Raw genomic sequence first — 9,200 nt, 5'->3', positions numbered from 1 at the left:
TGGCAACACCCAGGGGAACCAGGCCACTCGCGTCTCTCGCCTTCATTTTCGACACGAGCGCCTGCGGAGGGCCACCACCCCCTCCGATTGTCAAGAGACCTCCGCACCGGCCTCTGACTTACTCTCAGAATGGACGGAAAGAGCCGGGTAAGCCTTTGAAAAGATTCGACCACGTGCCGAAAACTTTAGACTTCCGTGAGCTCTCCGGCTTGCACCGAGACCCGAAGTCGACGTGCTTAGCACCACGGGACCCCTTTCGCCTGCAGGTCCCGAGCCGCCTTTTATTTTTGTTACGAGTATCGTGTTCCCCAAACCTGGGTGACGAGCACCGCAGGGCGGCAGAGCCATCGCGCTTGTCCGGGTGGCAGAGGAGGACCAGACTATTCACAAATAGCGGCCCAACGACTCCCAGAGCCGGTCGTGCGGCACGCGAGGTCTGCTCTCATCACAAGAGGCTTTAGGGAGTGCTCAGGCAACGGTCAGCCCGCAGCCTTCTTGGCAACACCCAAGGGAACCAGGCCACTCGCGTCTCTCGCCTTCATTTTGGACACGAGCGCCTGTGGAGGGACGGCCGGAGTCAACGTGGGGTTTGCCCGCCCTCCAATAGTGTCAAAAGACCGCCGCACAAGTCTCTGACCGACTCTTAGAACAGACAGAAAGAGTTTGTCAAATCTGTCAAAAAATTGACAAAGTGTCAAAAATTCGACTTCCAAGAGCTCTCCGGCATGCACTCATACCTGTCATTAAAGTGCTATGCCCGTGGAACCGTTTTTCGGATGCCTTTCAGAACGGTCCCGCGCCGCCATTTTGTTCTAAAAATCGTGTTCCCATATATCTCCGGGTACCCCGCCAACCTCACTGCGGAAAAACTACAAGTGGCACTGAATGGGTCTGAATTCCAAATTTGACTGCATCGGTCTGGAACTCGGTCCGGTCAAAACCGTTTGGATTTTCCTCGGTCCGGACTTCCGCGACAGACAAAGTTAAAGTTTTCGGGCTGCAGGCACAAAACGACAGCTGGCCATTTGCCGGGCTCAACTCACCCAATTCCTCCGGCACTTCGGAGCACATGTTCGGCGTAGGTTTGCGAATCTTTCCCGATGCTTCAGCATTTTCCTCCGCTGACACTTAGAATATTTTTCACACTTTGCTGAAAATTTTTCTAAGTGTTTTTTCCCAAGTTTTTCTGGTTACTGATTTCTTCTTTTTAAACATTTTTCTAAGTTTTTCTGGTTACTCACTTCTTCTTTTTAAACATTTTTCGCAGTTTTTCTGGTTACTCATTTCTTCTTTTTAAACATTTTTCTAAGTTTTTCTGGTTACTGATTTCTTCTTTTTAAACATTTTTCTAAGTTTTTCTGGTTACTCATTTCTTCTTTTTAAACATTTTTCTAAGTTTTCCAGGTTACTGATTTCTTCTTTTTAAACATTTTTCTAAGTTTTTCTGGTTACTGATTTCTTCTTTTTAAACATTTTTCTAAGTTTTTCTGGTTACTCATTTCTTCTTTTTAAACATTTTTCTAAGTTTTCCAGGTTACTGATTTCTTCTTTTTAAACATTTTTCGCAGTTTTTCTGGTTACTGATTTCTTCTTTTTAAACATTTTTCTAAGTTTTTCTGGTTACTCACTTCTTCTTTTTAAACATTTTTCTAAGTTTTTCTGGTTACTGATTTCTTCTTTTTAAACATTTTTCTAAGTTTTTCTGGTTACTCACTTCTTCTTTTTAAACATTTTTCTAAGTTTTTCTGGTTACTCACTTCTTCTTTTTAAACATTTTTCTAAGTTTTCCAGGTTACTGATTTCTTCTTTTTAAACATTTTTCGCAGTTTTTCTGGTTACTGATTTCTTCTTTTTAAACATTTTTCTAAGTTTTTCTGGTTACTCACTTCTTCTTTTTAAACATTTTTCTAAGTTTTTCTGGTTACTGATTTCTTCTTTTTAAACATTTTTCTAAGTTTTTCTGGTTACTCACTTCTTCTTTTTAAACATTTTTCTAAGTTTTTCTGGTTACTGATTTCTTCTTTTTAAACATTTTTCTAAGTTTTTCTGGTTACTCATTTCTTCTTTTTAAACATTTTTCTAAGTTTTCCAGGTTACTCATTTCTTCTTTTTAAACATTTTTCGCAGTTTTTCTGGTTACTGATTTCTTCTTTTTAAACATTTTTCTAAGTTTTTCTGGTTACTCATTTCTTCTTTTTAAACATTTTTCTAAGTTTTCCAGGTTACTGATTTCTTCTTTTTAAACATTTTTCGCAGTTTTTCTGGTTACTGATTTCTTCTTTTTAAACATTTTTCTAAGTTTTCCAGGTTACTGATTTCTTCTTTTTAAACATTTTTCGCAGTTTTTCTGGTTACTGATTTCTTCTTTTTAGACATTTTTCTAAGTTTTTCTGGTTACTCACTTCTTCTTTTTAAACATTTTTCTAAGTTTTTCTGGTTACTGATTTCTTCTTTTTAAACATTTTTCTAAGTTTTTCTGGTTACTCACTTCTTCTTTTTAAACATTTTTCTAAGTTTTTCTGGTTACTGATTTCTTCTTTTTAAACATTTTTCTAAGTTTTCCAGGTTACTGATTTCTTCTTTTTAAACATTTTTCGCAGTTTTTCTGGTTACTGATTTCTTCTTTTTAGACATTTTTCTAAGTTTTTCTGGTTACTCACTTCTTCTTTTTAAACATTTTTCTAAGTTTTCCTGGTTACTCATTTCTTCTTTTTAAACATTTTTCGCAGTTTTTCTGGTTACTCACTTCTTCTTTTTAAACATTTTTCTAAGTTTTCCTGGTTACTCATTTCTTCTTTTTAAACATTTTTCGCAGTTTTTCTGGTTACTGATTTCTTCTTTTTAAACATTTTTCTAAGTTTTTCTGGTTACTCACTTCTTCTTTTTAAACATTTTTCTAAGTTTTTCTGGTTACTGATTTCTTCTTTTTAAACATTTTTCTAAGTTTTTCTGGTTACTCACTTCTTCTTTTTAAACATTTTTCTAAGTTTTCCAGGTTACTGATTTCTTCTTTTTAAACATTTTTCTAAGTTTTCCTGGTTACTCATTTCTTCTTTTTAAACATTTTTCTAAGTTTTTCTGGTTACTCATTTCTTCTTTTTAAACATTTTTCGCAGTTTTTCTGGTTACTCACTTCTTCTTTTTAAACATTTTTCTAAGTTTTTCTGGTTACTGATTTCTTCTTTTTAAACATTTTTCTAAGTTTTCCTGGTTACTCATTTCTTCTTTTTAAACATTTTTCTAAGTTTTCCTGGTTACTCATTTCTTCTTTTTAACCATTTTTCTAAGTTTTTCTGGTTACTGATTTCTTCTTTTTAAACATTTTTCTAAGTTTTCCTGGTTACTCATTTCTTCTTTTTAAACATTTTTCTAAGTTTTTCTGGTTACTGATTTCTTCTTTTTAAACATTTTTCTAAGTTTTTCTGGTTACTCACTTCTTCTTTTTAAACATTTTTCTAAGTTTTTCTGGTTACTCACTTCTTCTTTTTAAACATTTTTCTAAGTTTTCCAGGTTACTGATTTCTTCTTTTTAAACATTTTTCGCAGTTTTTCTGGTTACTGATTTCTTCTTTTTAAACATTTTTCTAAGTTTTTCTGTTTACTCATTTAGCACTTTCAGGCACTTTCCCATCATTTCCTCGTTCCCGATTTCACCCTTTAAAACGCTTTCGGGCATTTCCCTAAGTTTTGCAGTTCACTCGTTTGGGACTCACTGACACCTTCTCTAGCTTCCCTGCTCACTTTTTTCGTAATGTTGAGAAAATTCGAACCCTTTCCTTAACTATGCCGGTTACTGACTTCACCGCTTCAGACCCTTGTCCCCGTAACGAAAGATACCAGTTCCCACCGTGGGAAATGCATGAAAATCGGCCTGTACACGGGGGAGGCACCCGCCTCGAAGACGAGACCGTCGGCAGAACCGCCGGGTCAAACCCGGCTGAGCTACCCGGCTTACAAGTCTCAAAGTCGGGTTGAGCAGTCACGTTCACTCCCATTCCCTTTTGGACCACTTCCCACGGTTGGAAATGCATGAAAATCGGCCTGGACACGGGGGAGGGTCCGCCCTCGAAGACGAGACCGTCGGCAGAACCACCGGGTCAAACCCGGCTGAGCTACCCGGCTTACAAGTCTCAAAGTCGGTATGAGCAGTCACGTTCACTCCCATTCCCTTTTGGACCACTTCCCACGGTTGGAAATGCATGAAAATCGGCCTGTACACGGGGGAGGCACCCGCCCCGAAGACGAGACCGTCGGCAGAACCGCCGGGTCAAACCCGGCTGACCTACCCGGCTTACAAGTCTCAAAGTCGGGTTGAGAAGTCACGTTCACTCCCATTCCCTTTTGGACCACTTCCCACCGATAGAAATGCACGAAATTCGGCCTGGGCACGGTGGGCGCTCCCCCCTCGAAGACGGGACCGTCGGCAGAACCGCCGGATCAAACCCGGCTGAGCTACCCGGCTTACAAGTCTCAAAGTCGGTATGAGCAGTCACGTCCACCCCCATTCCCTTTTGGGCCACTTCCCACGCTTCGAAATGCATGAAAATCGGCCTGAACACGGGGGAGGGTCCGCCCTCGAAGACGAGACCGTCGGCAGAACCACCGGGTCAAACCCGGCTGAGCTACCCGGCTTACAAGTCTCAAAGTCGGTATGAGCAGTCACGTTCACTCCCATTCCCTTTTGGACCACTTCCCACCGTTGGAAATGCATGAAAATCGGCCTGTACACGGGGGAGGCCCCCCTCGCGAAGGCGAGACCGTCGGCAGAACCGCCGGGTCAAACCCGGCTGAGCTACCCGGCTCGGAAGCGCCAAAGTCGGCTTGAGCAGTCACATTCACTCCCATCCCCTTTTGGACCACTTCCGGCGGTTCGAAATGCATGAAAATCGGCCTGTACACGGGGGAGGCACCCGCCTCGAAGACGAGACCGTCGGCAGAACCGCCGGATCAAACCCGGCTGAGCTACCCGGCTCGGAAGCCTCAAAGTCGGTTTGAGCAGTCACATTCACTCCCATCGACCTTTGGACCACTTCCCACCGATAGAAATGCACGAAAATCGGCCTGTACACGGGGGAGGGCCCCCTCTCGAAGGCGAGACCGTCGGCAGCACCGCCGGGTCAAACCCGGCTGAGCTACCCGGGTTAGAAGCCTCAAAGTCGGCTTGAGCAGTCACGTTCACTCCCATCCCCTTTTGGACCCCTTCCCACGGTTCGAAATGCATGAAAATCGGCCTGAACACGGGGGAGGCACCCGCCCCGAAGACGAGACCGTCGGCAGAACCGCCGGGTCAAACCCGGCTGAGCTACCCGGCTCGGAAGCGCCAAAGTCGGCTTGAGCAGTCACATTCACTCCCATCCCCTTTTGGACCACTTCCGGCGGTTCGAAATGCATGAAAATCGGCCTGTACACGGGGGAGGCACCCGCCTCGAAGACGAGACCGTCGGCAGAACCGCCGGATCAAACCCGGCTGAGCTACCCGGCTCGGAAGCGCCAAAGTCGGGTTGAGCAGTCACGTTCACTCCCATCCGCTTTTGGACCACTTCCCACGGTTGGAAATGCACGAAAATCGGCCTGTACACGGGGGAGGCACCCGCCTCGAAGACAAGACCGTCGGCAGAACCGCCGGGTCAAACCCGGCCGAGCTACCCGGCTTACAAGTCTCAAAGTCGGGTTGAGCAGTCACGTCAACCCCCATTCCCTTTTGGACCACTTCCCACGGTTGGAAATGCACGAGATTCGGCCTGAGCACGGTGGGCGCTCCCCCCTCGAAGACGGGACCGTCGGCAGAACCGCCGGATCAAACCCGGCTGAGCTACCCGGCTTACAAGTCTCAAAGTCGGTATGAGCAGTCACGTCCACCCCCATTCCCTTTTGGACCACTTCCCACGGTTGGAAATGCATGAAAATCGGCCTGGACACGGGGGAGGGTCCGCCCTCGAAGACGAGACCGTCGGCAGAACCACCGGGTCAAACCCGGCTGAGCTACCCGGCTTACAAGTCTCAAAGTCGGTATGAGCAGTCACGTTCACTCCCATTCCCTTTTGGACCACTTCCGGCGGTTGGAAATGCATGAAAATCGGCCTGTACACGGGGGAGGCCCCCCTCGCGAAGGCGAGACCGTCGGCAGAACCGCCGGGTCAAACCCGGCTGAGCTACCCGGCTTACAAGTCTCAAAGTCGGGTTGAGCAGTCACGTTCACTCCCATTCCCTTTTGGACCACTTCCCACCGATAGAAATGCACGAAATTCGGCCTGGGCACGGTGGGCGCTGCCCCCTCGAAGACGAGACCGTCGGCAGAACCGCCGGATCAAGCCCGGCTGAGCTACCCGGCTTACAAGTCTCAAAGTCGGTATGAGCAGTCACGTCCACCCCCATTCCGTTTTGGACCACTTCCCACGGTTCTAAATGCATGAAATTCGGCCTGAACACGGGGGAGGCTCCCCCCTCGAAGGCGGGACCGTCGGCAGAACCGCCGGGTCAAACCCGGCCGACCTACCCGGCTTACAAGTCTCAAAGTCGGGTTGAGCAGTCACATTCACTCCCATCGACCTTTGGACCACTTCCCACCGTTGGAAATGCATGAAAATCGGCCTGAACACGGGGGAGTCTCCCCCCTCGATGACGAGACCGTCGGCAGAACCGCCGGATCAAACCCGGCCGAGCTACCCGGGTTAGAAGCCTCAAAGTCGGTATGAGCAGTCACGTTCACCCCCATTCCCTTTTGGACCACTTCCCACGGTTCGAAATGCATGAAAATCGGCCTGTACACGGTGGAGGGTCCGCCCCCGATGACGAGACCGTCGGCAGAACCGCCGGGCCAAACCCGGCTGAGCTACCCGGCTCGGAAGCGCCAAAGTCGGCTTGAGCAGTCACATTCACTCCCATCCCCTTTTGGACCACTTCCCACGGTTCGAAATGCATGAAAATCGGCCTGTACACGGGGGAGGCAACCGCCTCGAAGACGAGACCGTCGGCAGAACCGCCGGATCAAACCCGGCTGAGCTACCCGGCTCGGAAGCCTCAAAGTCGGGTTGAGCAGTCACATTCACTCCCATCGACCTTTGGACCACTTCCCACCGATAGAAATGCACGAAAATCGGCCTGTACACGGGGGAGGGCCCCCTCTCGAAGGCGAGACCGTCGGCAGCACCGCCGGGTCAAACCCGGCTGAGCTACCCGGGTTAGAAGCCTCAAAGTCGGCTTGAGCAGTCACGTTCACTCCCATCCCCTTTTGGACCCCTTCCCACGGTTCGAAATGCATGAAAATCGGCCTGAACACGGGGGAGGCACCCGCCCCGAAGACGAGACCGTCGGCAGAACCGCCGGGTCAAACCCGGCTGAGCTACCCGGCTCGGAAGCGCCAAAGTCGGCTTGAGCAGTCACATTCACTCCCATCCCCTTTTGGACCACTTCCGGCGGTTCGAAATGCATGAAAATCGGCCTGTACACGGGGGAGGCACCCGCCTCGAAGACGAGACCGTCGGCAGAACCGCCGGATCAAACCCGGCTGAGCTACCCGGCTCGGAAGCGCCAAAGTCGGGTTGAGCAGTCACGTTCACTCCCATCCGCTTTTGGACCACTTCCCACGGTTGGAAATGCACGAAAATCGGCCTGTACACGGGGGAGGCACCCGCCTCGAAGACAAGACCGTCGGCAGAACCGCCGGGTCAAACCCGGCCGAGCTACCCGGCTTACAAGTCTCAAAGTCGGGTTGAGCAGTCACGTCAACCCCCATTCCCTTTTGGACCACTTCCCACGGTTGGAAATGCACGAGATTCGGCCTGAGCACGGTGGGCGCTCCCCCCTCGAAGACGGGACCGTCGGCAGAACCGCCGGATCAAACCCGGCTGAGCTACCCGGCTTACAAGTCTCAAAGTCGGTATGAGCAGTCACGTCCACCCCCATTCCCTTTTGGACCACTTCCCACGGTTGGAAATGCATGAAAATCGGCCTGGACACGGGGGAGGGTCCGCCCTCGAAGACGAGACCGTCGGCAGAACCACCGGGTCAAACCCGGCTGAGCTACCCGGCTTACAAGTCTCAAAGTCGGTATGAGCAGTCACGTTCACTCCCATTCCCTTTTGGACCACTTCCGGCGGTTGGAAATGCATGAAAATCGGCCTGTACACGGGGGAGGCCCCCCTCGCGAAGGCGAGACCGTCGGCAGAACCGCCGGGTCAAACCCGGCTGAGCTACCCGGCTTACAAGTCTCAAAGTCGGGTTGAGCAGTCACGTTCACTCCCATTCCCTTTTGGACCACTTCCCACCGATAGAAATGCACGAAATTCGGCCTGGGCACGGTGGGCGCTGCCCCCTCGAAGACGAGACCGTCGGCAGAACCGCCGGATCAAACCCGGCCGACCTACCCGGCTTACAAGTCTCAAAGTCGGGTTGAGCAGTCACATTCACTCCCATCGACCTTTGGACCACTTCCCACCGTTGGAAATGCATGAAAATCGGCCTGAACACGGGGGAGTCTCCCCCCTCGATGACGAGACCGTCGGCAGAACCGCCGGATCAAACCCGGCTGAGCTACCCGGCTCGGAAGCGCCAAAGTCGGGTTGAGCAGTCACGTTCACTCCCATCCCCTTTTGGACCACTTCCCACGGTTGGAAATGCATGAAAATCGGCCTGTACACGGGGGAGGCACCCGCCCCGAAGACGAGACCGTCGGCAGAACCGCCGGATCAAACCCGGCTGAGCTACCCGGCTCGGAAGCGCCAAAGTCGGCTTGAGCAGTCACGTTCACTCCCATTCCCTTTTGGACCACTTCCCACGGTTCGAAATGCACAATATTCGGCCTGAACACGGGGGACGCTCCCCCCTCGAAGACGAGACCGACGGCAGAACCGCCGGGTCAAACCCGGCTGAGCTACCCGGCTCGGAAGCGCCAAAGTCGGGTTGAGCAGTCACGTTCACTCCCATCCCCTTTTGGACCACTTCCCACGGTTGGAAATGCATGAAAATCGGCCTGTACACGGGGGAGGCACCCGCCTCGAAGACAAGACCGTCGGCAGACCCGCCGGATCAAACCCGGCTGAGCTATCCGGGTAAGAAGCCTCAGAGTCGGGTTGAGCAGTCACGTTCACTCCCATCCCCTTTTGGACCACTTCCCACGGTTGGAAATGCACGAAAATCGGCCTGTACACGGGGGAGGCACCCGCCTCGAAGACAAGACCGTCGGCAGAACCGCCGGGTCA

The sequence above is a fragment of the Chiloscyllium punctatum genome, unplaced genomic scaffold (genome assembly GCF_047496795.1).
Source record: "Chiloscyllium punctatum isolate Juve2018m unplaced genomic scaffold, sChiPun1.3 scaffold_499, whole genome shotgun sequence".
Lineage (NCBI taxonomy): Eukaryota > Metazoa > Chordata > Chondrichthyes > Orectolobiformes > Hemiscylliidae > Chiloscyllium > Chiloscyllium punctatum.
The sequence above is the reverse complement of the archived record's forward strand: the minus strand, read 5'-3'. Positions refer to the sequence as shown.